This window comes from Trichechus manatus, unplaced genomic scaffold (assembly GCF_000243295.1).
Source record: "Trichechus manatus latirostris isolate Lorelei unplaced genomic scaffold, TriManLat1.0 scaffold00046, whole genome shotgun sequence".
Taxonomy (NCBI): Eukaryota; Metazoa; Chordata; class Mammalia; order Sirenia; family Trichechidae; genus Trichechus; species Trichechus manatus.
The window spans coordinates 13,923,205-13,930,733 of NW_004443982.1; the positions used below are offsets into that span (position 1 = coordinate 13,923,205).

A 7,529-nucleotide genomic window follows, 5' to 3' on the forward strand; every position below is an offset into this window, starting at 1 on the left:
ATACCACAAGTGGATGGTTTTAACGAAGAGAAGTTTATTTCCTCATAGTCAAAGTAGGCTACAAGTCCAAATTCAGGGTGTCAGCTCCAGGGGAAGGCTTTTTCTCTCTGTCGGCCTTTTTCTCTTCAGTGTTCCCCTGGACTAGGAGCTTCTCTGAGCAGGGACCCCGGTCCAAAGGACGCGCTCTGCTCCCGGCACTGCTTTCTTGATGGTATGAGGCCCCCCTGTCTCACTGCTCACTTCTGTCTTCTACATCTCAAGAGATTGCCTCAGGACACAATCCAGTCTTGTAGATCAGGTCCTGCCTTACTAACACAACTGCCACCCATCCTCCCTCATTAACATCATAGAGGCAGGTTTACAACATACAGGAAAATCACACAGTACCAGGAACCATGGCCATGACAACATCTAATCACAACAACAATAAGCGTTGAAATTCTTAAGATGAACTGAAAGTTGCAACAGCTGCCCTCTTGGTTTTAGGAGTTGTTCCTTCACAGAATCCTTGCCTGAATCTGTGGTATACAATTTTTAGATGTCTCATACCACTAGTACCGGTGGTATTTTTTCTTCTAGCCTTGACCCTCCAATTATCCTTTTCTCTTACTCTTAGTGGGGTAGCCACATTTGCCACACATTGACTTCTGAAGATGCTAGTCCTTAAACTCACATCAACAGCACAGTGTGTGTGTCTTATTGCGATGTTTTCCAAATGATGACATTCCCTTTGTCATCTTGCTTTTGTGGCCGAGATCAAAGAGCTCGAGACCAAGGTTCCCCAACATTCCATAAGCCTGATCATCTTCCTCCCAGTGGCATCTAATGTGTCTTTGTCCTTCTTAAATAGCGATGCACAGAAGATAACACCTACTTTAGATGGGATAGCTCCTTCTTGTTGTAGACGCTATATTTTTATTAATGTGGTCATCATCTTCTTTGGCTTTCTAAGTAGCCACAGAACATACTCCTGATCATTTTTAGTCTTGTAGTTAATTAAAGACTTCAAGTCCTTGCATATGAATGGAAAAATATGTTTACCATTTGTGCTTATATAATTGGTCATCATGAAACTAAATGGAAGTTCTTTCATTAATCCTCATGGGATATCATCTTGTTGGAGCCAGTCTAGCTCTGTCCCAGCAAACAAAATAGTTTTCAGCTTGGTGGGGTATCATAATGGCTATCTTCACAATGTGAGTCATCTGCAGATGTGTCAGTATCTATTATTCTATGTCTTCATCTCAGTCACCGCTAGTAAAAATGTTGAGCAAGACAAAGTGCAGCAGCCATGGGGGTTTGCCGCTCTGATCTTCAAGAAAGCACTCACCATTCAGCTACAATGACAGTCTTTAGCTGAGAATGCCTTTAGCATCTGCCTCAGCTTTTGAGCCAAGGTCACGCTCTTCTTTGGTAGCCTCCAGACAAGGATTGAGCATGGCGGAGGTGCGAGGCTCTGGCTATTACTGCCTAATGTGGAACTTCTCTTACGGGCAATCTTTGCTCTGGAGCTCCTTTTATATTGGCTGAGACTTTGTCAGATTTGCATTGGGGTCTGAGGCTCTTCCTTCCCAATCCTGTTTTCTCCTCTTTTTATCTTCCACAGTTAATGCACTCAGCTACTGACCTAAAGGTTGGAGGTTCGAATCCACCTTGGAAGAAAAGCCTGGCAATCTGCTTTCGAAAAATCAGCCATTAAATACCCTATGGAGTACAGTTCTACTCTGACATTCACAGAGTCGCCATGTGTAGGAATAGACTTGATGGCAACTGATTTTACCTATTAATAAAACTTTTCACTCCTGTCATAACATCTGCTTTCTGGAAGACCCCAGTAACACATAGGGCTAAAATCAAAATCTTATCTAACACCCTTTCTTGTTGAAAACCCTAAGGAAGATTGGAATAGAAGTGAAATTCCTCGATATGATTCAGGGCATATATGAAAAGCCAACATTATTCTTAATGGAGAAAGACTGAAAGACTTCCCCTTGAAATCAGGAACAAGACAAGGGTGCCTGCTCTCACTGTTTCTATTCAATATTGAATTAAAATCCTAGCCAGAGCAATAGGACAACAAAAAGAAATAAAAGGTATCCAGATTGGAAAAGAAGAATTAAAATTATCTTTATTCCCAGATGACATGATCCTATGTATAGAAAATCTCCAAGAGTTTGCAAGAAAATTTCTTGAGCTAATGTAGGAATTTAGCAAAGTTGCAGGGTACAATGTCAACACACAAAAATCAATTGCGTTTCTATACACCTACAATGAGAAATCTGAATGGGAAATTAGGGAAATGATTCCATTTACTATAGCATCTAAAAGAATAAAATACCTAGGAATAAATCTAACCATGGATGTGAAGGACTTATACAATGAAAATTATAAAACACTGATGAAAGAGATTAAAGAAGACTTAAATAAATGAAAAGATGTTCCATGTTCATGGATTGGAAGACTTAACATTGTTAAGATGTCAATACTATCCAAAGCAATCCATAGATTCAATGCAATCCTGATCAAAATTCCAACAGCCTTCTTTACAGAAATGAAAAAAAGAATACTCAACTTTATATGGAATGACAAGAGGCCCAGAATAGGTAAAGCAATGGTGAAAGAGAAGAACAAAGTAGGAAGACTCACACTTCCTGATTTTTAAGACTTCCTGATTTTAGATACCTAAAATGTGGAAGCAGTTTTGAAACTGTGAATGGATAGAAGACTCAGAAGGAAGTGAGGAGAGCTGTTAACACCAGAGAAGGTGCAGATGGTGAGAAACAGCAGCAGAGGACTGGCAGCAGCAGAACCAGGAAACCAGTGCCAAACAACACTGGAGCCAACCCAGGGAGTGAGAGAGCTGAGTGCCTTCTGGCCGAAGTTTACTGGTGGAGTGGTGTGCCTCCAGGCACTTATCGGTGGAGCTACAGAACTTTGGAATACTTGCCCCAGCAGGGCAGCTGCTAGTGTGAGTCCCGAGGGCCTAGAGGTCAAGGGACCAGGAAGCAGAAGCTGAAGAGACAAGGAACACAGGAAGCTGAGCAGCCTCAGTCTCAAAAGGTCTGGCCACGACCTCTGGGGTTTCCAAGGTTGGAGCTATGGCCCCTGAGGTTTCGAAGGGCAGAGTCACCACTCAGGTGGACTAGGAGAATTGTGCACCTAAAGTTGAGGGAGCAAAGTTTCTGTCCCAGTGGGCCTGGAAGGTGGAGCTGAAGCCCAGGGCTGAGGGGCTTCCACTAAGAATCCAGAGAGTGGCCAATACCTAGAGTCTGGAGGGCAGAACCATTGTGTAAATTGTCTCAGAGAACAGAGGATTATTTTCAAGCCTTAGATCTAATGTAATGTGTTCTGCTGACTTGCTTGGTGCCTGTTATCCCTTCTTTCCCTCCAGTTTCTCCCATTTGTAATGGAAATGTCTAGCTTGTGCCTGTTCTGCCATTGTACCTTTGGAAGCATATAATTTGTATTCTAGATTTCACAGATGAAGAGGAATTTTTGGATTTTGGACTTGGAGTTAAGACTTTTGCTATGATATGATGGGGTGAATATGTTTTGCATGTTGCAAGGAAGTGATTTTTGGGGGGCCAAAGGGTGGAATGTCATGGATTGAATTGTGTCCCTCAAAAATACATGTGTCAATTTGGCTGGGCCATGAACCCCAGTATTGTGTGATTGTCTACCATTTGTCATCTGATGTGATTTTCCTGTGTGTTGTAAATCCTGCCTCTATGATGTTAATGAGGGGGGATAGGCAGCAGTTTTGTTAATGAGGCAGGACTCAATCTCCGAGATTGGATTGTGTCTTGAGCCAATTTCTTTTGGAATGTAAAAGAAAGAAGCAAGCAGAGAGACAAGGGGACCTCAAGCCACCCAAGAAAGCAGTGCCAGGATCAGAGCCTGTCCTTTGGACCCAGAGTTCCTGCGAGGAGAAGCTCCTAGTCCAGGGGATGATTAATGAGAAGGACCTTCCTCCAGAGCTGACAGAGAGAGAAAGCCTTCCCCTGCAGCTGACACCCTGAATTTGGACTTCTAGCCTACTAGACTGTGAGAAAATAAATTTCTCTTTGTTAAAGCCATCCACTTGTGGTATTTCCGTTATAGCAGCACTAGATAACTAAGGCACAAGTCAATCACAAAGTGACAAATATTGTATGACCTCACTTATATAAAAAAACTGGTGGGTATATAGAGACCAAAATTTATTAGTGGTTTCCAGGGGTGGGAGGAAGGGGAAAGGGAGTGTTATTGCTTGTGGAGTACTGAGTTTTGGTTTACAGTGATGGAAAAATTGCATTAAGGGTAGTGTTGCACAGCTAATTAAAGTAATTTCTGTCAATAAGTTGTACACCTGTAAAAAGTTGAATTGAAAAAGTTGAATTGAAAAAGTTGTGTGATATATTTACAACAACATCAAAAAAAAAAAAAAAGAAGAAGAAGAAGAGTAGCTGTTGAGACTATTTATGTACAACCACAAACCTCATGGGATTTGGTTCCTTGGTTTAAAGGTTTATGGTCATGGTTTCATGGGATATCCCAGTTAATTGGCCTAATAACGTGTTTAGTGCTTCTGTTCTACCTCCTGTTTCATTGCATAATGCCTAGGGTCTCGAAAGCTTGCAAGCAACCATCCAAGGCACAACAATTGGTCTCTATTCACCTGGAGCAACAAAGAAAGAAGGAGAGTTGGGAATAGTAGGAAGAGATGGAATGTGTGGAGCCCTGGTGGTGCAGTAGTTAAGAGCTACAGCTGCTAACCAAAAGGTCGACAGTTCGAATCCATCAGCCACTCCTTGGAAACCCTATAGTTCTACTCTGTCCTATAGGGTTGCTATGAGTCAGAATTTGACTTGACGGCAATGGATATGGAATGTGTGACTAATTGCCTCCATGAACAACTGTCCCCTTTGCCATGAGACCAGAAGTACTGGATAGTGTCTGTCTAACATTACCAAACATTTGATCAAAGATTCCATAGAAGAATCCTGATCAAAAGGGGGAAAATGCAGAACATAATTTCAAATTCTCATGGACTCCAGAATTCCTGGAGCCATGAAAGTTGGATGAACCGCTGAAACTATTACCCTGCGATAATCTTTAAACCTTAAACCAAAAATATTCCCTGAAGTCATCTTAAAACTGAACAATAGTTTAGCTTAACTAGTAAAAAAGGTCTGCCTTGAGCATATGCTCTTTTAAAAACTATTTATATGGGATTAAATTGATAACAGCAACTCAAAAGATTAGCTAGGAACCTTAGGGGGCAGTGAATTTATGTTAATGGGGAAAGGAACAGCTCAGAAAAGAAGGGTGAGAATGGTTGCACAACTTGATGAATGTAATCAGTGTCACTGAAATGTATATGTAGAAACTTGAATTGGTGTATGTTTTTGCTGTGTATATTCTCAACAACTACAACAAAAGTAAATAAAATAAATTATTTTAAAAAACCAAACATCCAATCACAAAAGGACAAATATTGTATGAGACCTCTATTGTAAAAACTCATAAAAAGTTTACACACAAAAAGTAACAATTTTTGTTGGTTATGAGGGATGGGAGGGGGGAAATACTAAATAGACGATAGGTAAGTGGTAACTTTGGTGAAGGGTAAGACAGTACACAGTACTGGGGAAGCCAGCACAACTTGTATAAGGAAAGGTCATGGAAGCTCCATAGACACATCCAAACTCCCTGAGGGACTGAATTGTTGGGCGGAGGGCTGTGGGGACCATGGTTTCCGGGAACATCTAGCTCAGTTGGCATAACATAGTTTATAAAGACAGTGTTCTACATTCTACCTTGGTGAGTAGCTTCTGAGGTCTTAAAAGTCTGTGAGCAGCCATTGAAGATGCTCCACTGGTCTCACCCCTTCGGGAGCAAGGGAGAATGAAGAGAACAGGATACAAGGAAAAGATTAGTCCAAAGGACTCATGAACCACAGCTACCAAGGCCTCCACCAGTACAGCTAGATGGTGCCTGGCTACCACCACTGACTGCTCTGACAGGGATCACAACAGAGGGTTTTGGACAGAGCTGGAGAAGGATGTAGAACAAAATTCTAACACACACAAAAAAGACCAGATTTACTGGCCTGACAGAGACTGGAGAAACCCCGAGAATATGGCCCCTGGACACCCTTTTAGCTCAGTGGTGAAGTCACTCCCGAGGTTTACTGTTCAGCTGGGGATTGGACTGCCGCATAAAACAAAACGGGACTAATGAGGCACAGCAGTCCAGGGACAAGGACTAGAAGGCAGAAGGGGACAGGAAAGCCAGTGATAGGGAATCCAAGATTGAGTAAGGACAGTGTTGACATGTAGTGGGGTTCTTAACCATTGTCATAGGGCAATATGTGTACTAGCTGTTTAATGAGAAACTATTTTGTTCTGTAAACCTTCATCTAAAGTGAGAATAGCAGCACAACTGGAAGAATGTATTCTGCGTAACTGAATTGTACATGTAGAAATTTTTGAAATGGTTTATCTTTGGCTATGTATATTTTCACCAAAAAAAAAAAAAAGTCCTCCAAGGCCAAGAAGGGAGCGTGTTGTTAACCAATATCATAAAACAATATGTGTACTGAATGCTTAATGAGAAAATATTTGTTCTGTAAACCTTCACCTAAAGTACAATTAAAAAAAAATTAAAAACAAAACAAAACAAAACCAAACATCAAAATTTTGTGACTTGGCCTCGTAGTCTTCACTCTGTGCTGACACTGATCACTCAGTGAACACCCTTCATGAAAGATGTTCAAATGGTCTTTTTCCAATTTATCCTCTACCATTATAAATTTGTGGCAAAGACTAGCTGGCTCTTCACCAAACCTCTTCCTTCTTCTTCCCGGGCACATTACTAGAATACATTTCCTAGCCTCTCTCACAGTTAGGTGGATATCAAGATAAATACATTTCTTTTCTTCTCTTGATGCCCGTAGTTGGCATGTTAGATAGAGTGTATGATGGACTTTGAGATGTGTGATCAGTGTATTCTTTTCCTTGGCTTTCTCTTCTAGAAAGGATCTAATATCAATTAAAATTTTAAAGGGACTTTGAGAGACTAAGTGGAGAGATATGCTTTTGGAGGGTGAAGAAAGACAATATCTTGTTGGTTTGCAAGACATGACTGGGAAGTCTTTAATTGGATGAACGGATTAGAGTTATTCTTCATTACCACCACCATCTGGAAGTAATATTAGAATGTTCATTACCACAGGGCTCCATTAACAGAAGTACTTGAGCTTGTGAAGTCCGTGATAACCTCACCCAAGAGAAACCCAACTCCCTGTGGCACCTGCCCCTGAATACTGAGCCACTTTTAGTTCTGCAGTGACACTTTAGACATTGGTTATGACCTTTGAAATTTGACTGACCCAAATATTATTAACCCTCACTGGGAATGACTTGTATCCCTTTGCTATAAAAAAAAAAAAAACCAAATACAACCCCCCCCCCCAAAAAAAAACAACTAAACCTGTTGCCGTCGGTTCTGACTCATGGAGACCCTATAGCACAGAGCAGAACTGCCCC

General features: G+C 41.3%; 1 pseudogene; it reads right to left on the reverse strand.

The window, feature by feature from the left end:
- Nucleotides 1-442: 442 nt before the first annotated feature.
- LOC111820679 (60S ribosomal protein L37 pseudogene) lies at nt 443-745 on the reverse strand (annotated as a pseudogene).
- Nucleotides 746-7,529: the final 6,784 nt, after the last annotated feature.